Here is a 13489-nt window from a genome sequence, read left to right as displayed (position 1 = left end):
AAATCATACATAAAGACCTTAATGTTCCCTATGTAACCGATCTAGCCCGAACCAGATATCACTCCTTCCATTATAAACTCTCTAACCACTCAAACCCCCTAGTTTCTTATCTTGCATTCTGTTCTATTCCTGACAATCCTCCGAAGCGCCTGAAAAGAAAATGGCCACGAGACCAGCTAACGTAAAATGTCATTCGAGTGCTACCAATGGGTAGTTTCTCTACACGCTTGTTACACTCCAATTTAACTTAGATCAGATTTACTAAATGTATTATAATGTACAGTTGTAAATAGCAATAAATAAATATTTAAAAAAAAAAATTTATGTAGATACAAAATAAAACTATGATAAGTCTTTGTAATTTTATATTAAAATAAGGTGTGGTTCATAAGGTTTTTTCCTTAGCCTTTCTGATCGATATTTTATTGTTACTAAGCAATTTTGTTTGTTGGATAGATCACTTTAGCGTATTGCAGTAATAGTACAGAATTATGGAAGCCATTGATATACAAGGTTGATATAAAGGAATAAATAGCATGATCCCAAGTGGAACCCCTTCCGATGTATCATCGCCAGCTCCCCCCCTCCCAGGGGCGCCCCCGCTGTCTTTAAATATCCAATAAGGAGATGTGATCTACTTTAAAAGTAAGACCATCTGGTAAGTGGCAAGTTAGTTGCTGGGTAATCAGTCTAGTTCCTCCAAGACAGTAATGGCTGACGTATGGGATGGTAATCCAATGGCCTTCGACTTATTCACAGCCTTTCAATAATGGAAGCCAATCCGTCCGAAAGCAACTACTGCTTCCTTCCTTCCTAATAAAACCCTACTACCTTACTGGGACTTGTTTGTCTCGGCTAACGGTCTCTCTTCTGGTGGTAATTTCTTATTTCTCTTTGCGATGGAGCTGAAAGCGAAGGTAGTTCAATTTTTCCCACAAGGTGTGTAACATTTATTACAACATCGTGATGTAGGCACGTAAAGTACAAATCTCGAATTCTCACTCAAGTTGGATAATGGAATAATTTACTCTTACTTTCTTTGACGGAATTTACCAAAGTACAAATAATTTAGGCCTAATGTACTAATAACCCCTTGTCGCTAGCTCCTCTCATGTTATCAAGGCATCTCGCAAATTTACCCCCTCCCTTCTCATTCTACTGACGTAATTTAGCCTAATATTTTAACTGTTTAAGTTTTTTATTACTTTAATTTACTTATAAATGGAATATATAGTAAGGGGAGAAGTATTTATATCGGACTGTAATTAGTTATAAAAAAATAAATTAATACCTAAAAAATGGCTTTTAGTATTTTTTTAGCTAATAGGACCAAAACTATACATCTCTTGGAACAGTATAGCAATTCATGTGAAATTCTCTATATTATAAAATAAAAATCATCTTAATTGGACCAGTATTGGCTATGATTTGTACTTTAAAACAATGTGTATGTGGTAAGTATTCGGTTTAGATTTCCATGGAAACTCGTATTATCTTTATCTTAGTATATACAAGAACTGATATCACACAACTACTAATATAACCCCATGAAAGTTAGTATGATCCGGTGTACCCCTTGTGATAGGACTTTTCAAAAACGTAAAAAAAAAAATCTTTTCATTTGGAGCTCTATATATCTATAAAACTAACCACGATACTAAAAAAATTATCTAAGATCATTTGAAGTAACGTAAATTTGTTAAAATATAAGCCGTAATAGAGCTGTTTACGTACCATAGTTTTTTAAAAATAATTTTATCGAAATAGTGAAAATTCAATATTTAGTGATTCCTTTTAACTTATATTAATGAATCTACTACCTCTATGAACAACATGCAGATGTCTATTAGCTCTCAATTGAGGATTTGTCCCAGGATTAGGAGTAGTAGTTTCCATGATATATGAGTCCCAATAAATGTTGATTTTTTTTTGTGGATAAAAAAACTTTTAGTTTATAAAAAACTATATTTTAGGAAGTATTAGACTTACAGATGCCTATTAGGACCCAAATTAAAGCTAGTTAAATGTACTGTAATGTAGTTCATAACGTTTAATTTCGTTAGAAAAACAGTATCTTTAATATCCGTCAAAATTGATCTACAAAATATTGATCTTTCATTATTTGAAATTTTTTTTTTTGCGGAAACTTTGAGAACTATTGAACGTAAAGCTCTATTAGAGATTATATTTATCCCTTTTTAATATCATTTACTTGTAGCCCTTCAGCCCTTCCATAGTCCAGATATAATTTGAGCCTTTTTCTAGCAGAAAATAACGAGCATTTTTTGCTTACTTGAAAGAACTCAAAAATGATTTTTTTGTAACTTATGGAACAGCTGCCATTTTTATTTCCCTTTTACATTGATTTGCTGTACATATTTTTTAATATAGGAATAGAAATTTGGGGTGAAATAACTTCTTTTTCTTTACTCTTGGGTTCTTGGACTATTCCTTTATTTATCAAGTTCCCTACATTTTCTCACTTCTAAACGTGTTATTGTGCTACATTGAGCGTTGAACACCGTAGATTTGTCAGGATCGATTGGTTCGTGGAAAGAGGAAATCTGATCAAGCAGGCACATGTTGGGTAAGCAGCAATCTCTTTGATCTGCCTCGCCAACTTTAAACGAAGGCCTTGGCGGTGTTTACATTTGTTTCTCTTCCCTAGCATAAAAATTTCTTCCCTCCATCGCTTATCCTGTTTCCAACCATCGATCGTTTCGCCTTAGAACCCACCAGTTATGTGTAAATGTGAAGATTTTTCGCTGGTAATGTTACCAACCTCCTTGTAATGGTTAACCCTTACCTTGATCCAGGGAGATGGGTGGTATCATTTAACATTACCGGATGTTCCAATTTCCTAAATATCTATTAAATCAATATATAATCAACAATCGATAGTTGTTATTTATTATAATCATGTTAATTATAAAAATGTAAGATTGTTATAATTCTTTTAAAGTAACGAAATTGGAGGTATTAAAAAGGTAGAGTATTTATAATTTAGTCATTTAAACCTTGTCAGACTATTTCTTTTCAGAATAGGAACTATTTGATATTAAATATCACTTAATTTTACATTAATTTACCAAATTTAATCAAAATAATAATGAAAACAATTCAAGTCAAAATAATGAAATGTGACTTCATAAAGAACCTCTGACTAAGCAACCTTCATGAAGGCCTGAAATTCAGTCCGAAACGTCGGTACAGTAAATGTTTATTAGTGTATTTTTGCCGACCGCACCCTTAACCATCTTCTCATCATAATCAAAATTATTTGAGCCGTCTTTGAAAAATTTCTAAAAAAGTGTAAAATCGATTATAAAAAGTGGTACTTACGTCACGATTAACCGGTATGTTGATTTTAGCTGTCATATCCCAGGAATATTTCCTCAAGGTATATATTTTTTTTTTTCGTAAACTATTCTACTGCTGTGATTGTTTTATTTCTGCTTTATTTATACGTTGCTATATATTGCTTAGTTGATCAAACAGTTGTCGCGGATCACTAGAGAGAAGAGGTATGGAGGAGTGATACATGGCGGAATAATGTATTGAACGGATTGGTAAATTTTGTGCAGGAAGGAGGATAACAAATGTATAACTTGGAAAAACAAAAATGTTTGCTAAGAAAAAAATGTATTATATTTAGTTTATTGATAGTTATAGTTTGAAAAATGGAAAATGTGTATGTCCAGTTATGGATTGTTGAGTACACTGTGTATCATAGCAACCCAATGTATTTGAACAGCATGGCCAAATGAAGAATTTCTCTCTGAAGTTCGTTACACTCCTAGAGTTATGTTTTTAGTGACGAAATAATAAATTGAGATAGCAAGTATAGATTTATATTCGATTGGAGGGAGTGATGTTTAATGGGCCATAGGAAGCGACAAGATATCACAAAGAGGATTTTTCAAAGAGATTAGTTCTGTGTTCTGTGAGGATCCACAAAGATCAAGAGCTGAAGGATATGTAGAGGCTAATTGGTTCTTGAAGATAGAGGCAGGAATGAAGCGAGAGAGTACCGTCGGAGTAAGATAAGGACTGAGCCATCCCTAACTCACTCAGATAAGGGGGCCTGGGGACATGTAAGACGAATCGTACAATTCATTCAGTGTTTCAATCTTATCTCGAGCTCATCATCGAATCCCTCGTTAACTAGGCAAAGTGGGGGAGGGGAAGTAAGGCGGAAGATGTATGAGTGTCGTTTATACACAACCATTGGGGCCGCTGAAATCTAATGGTGGATTTAACCAATATTTAGGTGATATTAATTTTATTTTTTATTAATAAATTGTCATAAAATTTCTTGAGTTTTTCTTAAATAGTGAAATTCCTTGACTTATCCCGGATTTCTCTTTCTATGGACAGTCTTTATATGTTCAAACTTATTCTTTATTTCCATTGCAATTTCAAAAACACGGACAATCAGACTGTAAATAGTAAGAAGCAATATGTAGATAAAACTGCTTCTGAACTCCTTTATAATTCGCATACTTATTTTGTTTTACAATTGCTTGATTATTCTCCCAAAATAAATAAAGTAAAATACGTTTGTGAATTATGAAAGAGTTCGAGAACGGTTTTACTCAATGTTACCTCTTGCTGTTTATAGCCTGATACTATTTGAGGTAGTTCGTGGTCCATTAAAAATACAAAAAAGTGTCCCATGGCTACCAACATGAAAACATTTATATCCGCTTTAACGCTTAAATAAATTTCCTCTAATGGAAATGAAGAATAAGTTTCAATGTGTAAAGCCGTAGTTCTCAAACTGAGGTCCTGCAAGCGAATGCCACTTTATAAAAATATTGAAATTGAAATTAAATTAAAAAATATAACTTCAACGTTTACTTTGTGCTATTTTTCTTCTTTTTCTGTATATTTAAGATAATATTTTCCTATTCATCCCTCTATTCTCCATCTGGATAAACGATTAACCTGGAATCCTCACACAAGACTGAAAAGACAGGAAACTGCACATCGATTTCGACTATTACAGCCCTAACCAGACAAACGGTCTATACTTTCAACCTGTTATAAAAGACTGATCTACATGACCGTAATAAGACCTATCTGGACATACAGAGTTGAGCTTTGGGGCTCCACTAAACCTTCGAATTCCTCTCGTATCCCATCCTTACAATCCAAAATCCTCAATGCCCCTTACTTTGTCACAAATAAAATCATACACCAAGACCTTAATTTTCCCTATGTAACCGATCTAGCCCGAACCAGATATCATTCCTCTCATTATACTCCCTAACCAACTAAACCCACTAGTTTCTAACCTTGCATCCTCTTCCATTCCTGACGATCCTCCGAGGCTCCAAGAAAGAAGATGGCCACGAGACCTGTTAGTGTAGAAACGTCATTAGAGTGTTACCAAGGAGTAGTTCTCTACACACCTGCATCACTCCATCATAACTGAGATCAAATATACTGAATGTATTATAATGTATGGTTGTAAATTTTAATAAATATATTTTTAAAAACCTATGTATTGATATAAAGGCGTGTAAGGTTGTTACCAACGAATGGATTCCTAAAATGTTAATAAACATTGAACCAACGGTAACTTCCGAGGGGTAGACCAAAGAGTATTGCATCAAGACTGATCTGGTAGATTTGAGTTCCGACTGGTGTCATTGAGTACATGTACAAAAAAAAATGGTTTTTTCTTTTATTTTATTATTATTAAATTTTTTAGAGTGTTAGAGAACAGTAGTACCTTAATTTTCGATTTTATTTTTTTCACAAAACGGTTCTATCGACGGTATATCGAGTGATCGTTAATATCAGTTAGGTTTTATTTTCATTGAAATACAAGATGCCCATAAAGTACATGTAATTTTCTTTATTTGACATCATCAACTACCTCGTATTATTAGTAGTAAAAAATGGATAAATATGACCGATTAAAGAATTAATTACTAACGGGTAAAACGGTTTTCACGCAACTGACTTTAACAGCGTGGAAAATATGAAATAGATAGATGTTCCTGGTCTAGTAGGTCCCTTTCTATAGTCCAGGGTTTTATCTTTTGCTGGACTGTTGTATTATAGGCAGAAACAAAGTTAATAATCGTTTTTCGTATTTCTAGAAATACTTAAATTTCATATCAACATTTAAAGAAAAAATATTCGATAAAATTCTTAATTTTGTTTATTTGAAAAAATTAAACATCTCTCATTGGTAATAAAATAAAATATAAAATAAGAAAGAATTTGGTAATTAGTGTTTATACATAGTTTTTATGACAACAGTTATATTCTTCGAAGTATATAGTAAGGGGAAGTATTGTCCTCCTGAATAAAAAATAAAATAGCTGTTTTGAAATTTAATTACAGCTCAAGGTGGTTGTGCGATGTGCGCACCAAATGTTTTTATTATAGTCAATGTAAAGTCAGGACCCAGGACCCTCTAGTAGGGTCTTCTGCCTTATATAACATATATAGAGATTTATATGGCAGAAAACAATACTGTTGAAGGATGTGTGAGAGAGGAGTGGGTTGTAGGTTTAGCAAGTCACTACCACTTGACTCTTCACCTTTCTAATTGCTCCCTCATGTAATAACCGCTTATATATTTCAACTAGGACAAAAATACTCATTATCTATAAGGCACTGGTCTATTCTCTCTAAAATGGAAAGACCTACATTATTTATTCTTCGAATCTAGCACGGAATAAATTAAATATTCATCTTGTGAGACAGAAATAAGGCCACTTATTTAGTCTCGGATTCCCGCTTCTACAATATCACTAATTATTAGCTAGCTTCTGGCGCCATATTTCTAGAAATAACCTAAAGTGGAACTTCGGTACCAATAGAACTAAACAAACAATATTTGAGAATGATAAGTCCTAATTTTTCAAAGTTTTGTTTGTTATTTTAAATAAAAATATCTCAAGTCCATGCAATTTAAAGTCCATGTTATATGTTAATTCCAGGAGCTCCTAGCAAATTTTCTACTTTAAAACACAAACCAAGCACGAACTACGAACAATTAACCTATCAAAACTAAAACAGACAAAATGGTGACGACAGCATATATTATGACTGAAATGAAAGGACAAAGCTTTGATATTGAGAGGGGTGTGCGACAGGGTGATCCGCTATCCCCAGTTTTGTTTGTTCTTGTGTTGGAGATGGTGTCCTGGCGTCTTGAATGGGAAGAAGTAGCCATCAAAATAAATGGAAAATGTCAGAGCAACCTACGTTTTGCAGATGATATTGTGCTCATTGCAGAAGGCATGGAACAACTGAGAGAAATGATGAAACGGCTTCTGGCATTTTGTGAGTTTGGTCTTTATCCGAACTATCGGAAGACGAAACTTATGACAAATGGCGTAAAAGAGGAGTGTGAAATAAACAACCAAAAGTTGGCATATGTTGAAAAAATATATTTATCTGGGTCTGTTAATATGATTCAAAGATAGAGGAGCAAAAGAGGTCCAGAGGAGATTGGCACTCGGTTGCAGTTTTGGTTGGAAGTTTTGGTCCCTTGGGATATAATGAAGAGAAAAACAAGTATTGACCTTAAAAGGCATGTCTTCGATAGTTGCATTAGCCCAGTGGTCACTTATGGATGCCAAGCTTGGTCACTGACTATAGATCAGGAGAGGAAATCGCAGGTATGCCAAAATAATATTGGAAGAAGCATTGTGAATGTGAAGTAGTCAAAGTACAAAGCAAGTATATAAAATATATAAATTTTGGTTAACTAAGCACAAGCACTCGCAAGTCAATTATAAACTGGACAAGCTTTCTTTTACTGTTTCTTTCTCACGAGTTTAATCCAATTAGACCTATATTAGATATTAATGTACTTTTCTAGGTCACCGAAAACTCACGCATCATCTTTACTGTAGTACATTTTTACGGTAAAAAAATAGAAGAAATTTCGTAAAAATAAACTATTTAAAATTATGAATGGAAAGGGTCCGGGTGCGATCAAATAGTAAATGTATTTGAGTTTTATTTAGTTCATTTACTATTTGAGTTTTATTTGACCGCACCCGGACCATATTCCATTCATTGATTGATACACACGGTCATTCAGCAATCTTCCAGTATATTTAAAATTATGTTTTCATTTTCTTCGCAATATTCGCGGTGTGAGTATATAATTTAATATAAATATAGCGCATTATAAAATATAATGATTTATCTATTCTATAGGCATTTATTATTTATTTTACTTTAATTATTGAACTGAGAGGTGAAGAAACATTTATAGTGCAGATGTTTTCATGAACCACAACGCCTTGGCAGGTAAATTTAAAGCTAATTTAACTTGAAGAGAAGTTTGTTGCCGTAATTTCTCATTTCAACTTTGGACTTGGTACGTAGCTTATATTAAATCCGTGTATTCCTTTTGTTTGAAAGATGCATTCTTCGTAAACATATGTTTTCAAAACAATTATGAAGCTATGAAAAGAATTGCCAGGATTTAAAGTATCGGTTAACCTCCATTTTTATTTTTACTTACCTACAGTGAAAGTTATATTGGCAGCTATCCCAGATCCTAACATCGTTTAAACTGACATTTGCTGTCGTACTATCAGGATTTGCTTGACAGTAGTACTATTGACTCTACACACCTGCCCAGACAGAAATTATACTTCATCTTAATTAGGCTTCTATCTCGACACGTGGGTATAAATATAAGTTCAATAGAGGTACAAATACGTAATGCTTTGATATTGGCGCGTACCAAATCTTTGGCATTATTAGCTGACAGCTGCTTTTATCACTCGTGAACAGTCGCACCTCTGGGATATATTGGCCTGTCAACCTGTCCTTAGACATTATATTCCGTGATAGAACAATGTTGTCGTTTTCCTTTAAGTCCCTCACATGGTAATATATTATAGATTATTTTTGTTCTTTGAGCCAAGCGATTATTATTGACTAAAGAAGTCCGTGTTGAGAAAATCGTTGCCTGAATATTAAGAAATTTTAAAAGAAACTAATGAGTTCTTCATTGAACTGGCGAAACTAGTGAAATCTTATACATAAACTTTAAATGAAACTCTGAAAAAAAACAAAAAAAAACATGAAATCCCAATTGTACTAGAAAAGTTTCCTTGTGTCTTGGTGAAAGAAGAAAGATTTTTATTTTTAAAAAAAAGACTTTGACTAATGATGGGTCTAAGTAAAAGTCAAAGTCAGATATTCGTATAGCTCAAGAGATAAAAAAATAAAATATTACTTATTATTGAGGTGTAGATAGTTGGCCGTAGATTACTAATTGGAGAAGATGGCCGGGGGTGTGGTCAGTAAAGAAACAACATAAATAAACAAAAAAATATTTATTTATGTCGACGTTTCGACCTGAGTTTAAGGTCTTCATCAGGGTGTCTAATGGTGAAGATTGGCTAAAACTCAATGTTCACTCAATCTCAGTTTTAGCCAATCTTCACCGCTAGACACTCTGATGAAGACCTTAAACTCAGGTCGAAATGTCGACATAAATAAATATTTTTTTGTTTATTTATGTTGTTTCTTTACTGACCACACCCCCGGCCATCTTCTCCAATCAATTACTTATTATTAGTTAATTAGTATCATACCGCTTTGTATTTTATTTAAATTTCCGATAAATGGCTGGCCTGGGTTTCCCAGTCCAAGAACTGCACTGTTGGTTTTTTCAAATGATTTACCGTTCTAATACAGTAGTAATAATAATGAAGGCTAAACGAACCCGAAGGTCCGATGCTGATCTGTCTAATGACGCTCGTCCAGACCCAGATCTACAAGATGCAATCCTCCCACTTACATTTCGGTTTGTTCCTCGGTCGTGTACCCATGAGGCCAGTATTTATCAACTTTTTAAGAATACGTTAGTTACTAAGCTTTATACTAGATTACTGATTTAACATATTGAATGTTTGAGAGGTGAATAGACTGTTGAAAGTAAAAGTGGATCATTAAGGTTTGTGTTGAAGTCTCCTCGATCGCCGCCTTACCTGGAACCACCATATCAACATCACAGTAGCTCAAACTTACGCAATGCTATATCCTACCCTAAATAGAAAATTAAAATTGAAACCAGAAACAGCTATTCTTATTTTTTAAACAATTCTTAGGCCACCCGCTGTCAGGCGCCGCTGTTATCCTTTACGAAAAAGATAAAAATTACAATCTTTACAAAATAAAATTGTTAGAATTGCAGTGGATGCTCCTTGGTTTGTAAGAAAGAGCCGATTGCATTGGGAATTACAAATAGAGACAATAGAGGATTAGATAAAAAAAAAAATTCACCAAGTTCCACTCCCGGTTACCTAGAGTTAAAGGAGCTGTGACCTACAACTTGGGAAACCCAACCACAACCCGAAGACTGAAGCTGCAGGACATCCTGTTATAAATTCTATATTATCAGTTCTGTAATTGTCACTCTAAAATTTTATTTTATATATTTTTTTTCTCTTCATCTTTTTCTTAAATTCACTTTTTTTTTCCTTTAGAGTCAATTAATAATTTGGTTAAATTCATAAATGTCATTGCTTTTGTTATTACCTTTACTTTTATCTTTTATTAAGAATTATTATTTTAATTTTTTTATTTTTATCTAATCTTTTATAATTTATAACCCCCGTTATCGTGGATATTATGAATGGAGTTCTGGTAACAACTTTCAATTGATATATTTCTTTCAATTCTATCCCCAATTCATGGCATTTCCTCAGTTTTACTCCCACGGTGGAGCTTATATTATTATCGTATAGGAAGATGGTCAGAGTTGCGGTCAAAGGAGAAACAAAAATAGTTTACAACTATTTATTTTCCGACGTTTCACCCCACTTTGTAGGGCTTCATCAGGGCTACATTGTATCATTTTGTATCTTTTTAGCCCTGATGAAGCCCTACAAAGTGGGGCGAAACGTCGGAAAATAAATAGTTGTAAACTATTTTTGTTTCTTTTGTATCTTTTTAGCCCTGATGAAGCCCTACAAAGTGGGGCGAAACGTCGGAAAATAAATAGTTGTAAACTATTTTTGTTTCTCCTTTGACCGCAACCCTGACCACCTTCCTTTACATAAATTTTTACGGTCAACTATGTATAAATATATATTATATTATTATCGTTTGGGATTCCGACATCAATCTAGTTCGGCTTTCTTTTTTTTTTTTAGATCTATAAGGAGGATATCCGATTTACTATGGCGTACTGTATGGTCCGTAATCATTAATTCATCCCAATAAAGCGTAAGAGGACCTTTTTGGAGGAGTCTATTTGGCTGGTACTTGTAATATGGGTTCTTATCACCAGGACCTGATGCAAAATTTTGGCCACATTGTTATGTCTCTGTAGATTTTCAGTACCAACGAACACTCCACATCCACCAGTGATATGTTGAATTGATCCCAGCGCCACCGGGCATAATCGACATTTATCCGATGGTGTTGTGTCTTTTAGGACATGTTTTCTATATGATCTTGTGGCATGGCAATAACCTGATCTTGAATGGCAACCACAAACCCCTCTGTCTCAGAGAATAGCCTTCCATATTTTAACCATTCAACTGATCTTTCTTTGTCTAGTTGGCTAACGAAGTTGGAGGCTTCGTTTAGTTGGCTATAGAATCTCCCATGCAGATACTTCCAATTCCATTCTGCCAGTCTTTTATTTTCTGACAGGATTGTTGATTCTATTAGTTGTTATTATTATTATTATGTTATATTATATATTTATAATTATATTATATTTGTTTGTAAATGTAAAGTTTTTAAAAAAGTGTTGCTAAATTTTAATTTATAAGAAGAATTAATCTGTTGTGTTCATTACAAGTGCCTACCTATATCTGTATCTCTCAAATGGAAAGAAAATTAGATATTAAACGACAGAAGTATATGAACAAATATTGACCATTGTACATTAAGTTGCAAGTACAAATCCTCTCTTACTCAGACGATATATATATATCAATGTCCCTATTATTTTTGGTTTCAATGTTCAATGTGGTTCAATGGGTTCAATTGTGATCTAATATCCTCAATTGTGTGTATTGTATGTTGGAATCATTCCCTATTTCTCTATCCCTTTATAGTCCAAGATTTAATATCCGCTTCATTTCGAACAGGTCTTATTTATAATAGGTCCTAACGTTTTGATTACCATTTTAGACGGTATATTAAATAAATTTAACCCTTTTGTTTATCTTATTAATTAATATTCAAAAACTTTTACGCAATTAATCCTCCATCATATAGTTATTATTCTATTTTATTATAATCAATAAATATATTAGCAAACATTCCTAAACATATTACGTTTGTTTTATAATTTATTAAACAATTTAATATTGCAATAATAAATTAACAATTTATTCTTAACTCGATTTTTTTTTACACAGCAGATAAATCTATTTTTAAAATTATCGACAGTAAAACCTTATCCTTCACTGATATCTGCCGTGAAAGTTTATCAGGCATACACAGTTAGTTGATAGAACTACTGTCAAGCAAATCCTGATTATATGACAGGAAATGTCAGTTTAAACGATGTTTTTGACTACGAAAGTTGCCAATTTCAACATCTCTGTCTACTACCACCATCGCCATGGAATCGTGCAAGAAGCTTCTTTCACCCTACATGAAGTAATTGAAGTATATTTAAACATTAAAATTTTAATTTTTTTTTAAGTAAAAAAAAAAGAATCTTCAAAAGAAATTCAAATTTCCTTAAAACCTCTGAAGAGGCTGAAGCGTTTGATACTACAAAACCTCTATTTTCTTTTTCTCTTTTTTCATAAGATTTCAAGAAGCTTGTCTTTGACCCGTTGTTAAATTGAATAGCCTTAATGTTTGTTAAAAACCTTTTCAAATTTTCTATTGGTTTCTTAATTAATTTTATCTGAATACGCTTTAAGCTCTTAGAGGTGATGGTACGAGTATTAACTACAAAATACTTGTGAGGTTAACGCGCCTTTTTTCTGTGTTTTCCGTTAGAATTAATTTTTTTGTTTGTCATCTTAGCTCTATTTTTTTTTTAGGATGAGAACTAGAAAATATTTAATTCTACCTATTTAAATTAAATGAGCAAAATTCTGTATATTTTCTCAAACTAATAAAGTATTTATTTAATTGAAGGTCAGGCTCTATATACATTATACGAGTATAATGTCGTAGGTCTACTTCCATAGTTTCACCAACCGCTGTGTCGGCTATAAATATTAAAACTATTATGTATAATTTAACTTTAGAAATTTAACAAATATTAAATCTAAGCCATTAATTGCTTGTTTTTGCAATTTCGAAATGGCTTAGCTCACGATCTCTGTTCAGAAACTTAAGCATTAGAAAGTTACAAAACTATTGTGCATCTTACAGTTCTGTGAGGATGTAAAATGTGGCCTGTTATTGTAAAAGAGGAACAGCGCCCTAAGGTTTTTGAAAAAGTATTGCGTAAAATATTCAGACCGAAGAAGGTTGAATTAACCGGATAATTCAAGAGGCTACACAACGCCTACTTGTG

The 13489-nt window shown here is 33.1% G+C and overlaps 1 protein-coding gene across 2 annotated transcripts in view; it reads left to right on the top strand.

The window, feature by feature from the left end:
* Positions 1–13489, top strand: part of LOC106688033 (uncharacterized) — a 153350-nt gene that overhangs the window by 121945 nt on the left and 17916 nt on the right. The gene's annotated exons all lie outside the window — the stretch shown is intronic.

Source organism: Halyomorpha halys, unplaced genomic scaffold (assembly GCF_000696795.3).
Source record: "Halyomorpha halys isolate HHAL.00 unplaced genomic scaffold, Hhal_1.1 Scaffold1041.1, whole genome shotgun sequence".
Lineage (NCBI taxonomy): Eukaryota > Metazoa > Arthropoda > Insecta > Hemiptera > Pentatomidae > Halyomorpha > Halyomorpha halys.
This window is presented reverse-complemented; position numbering and strand designations above follow the sequence as displayed.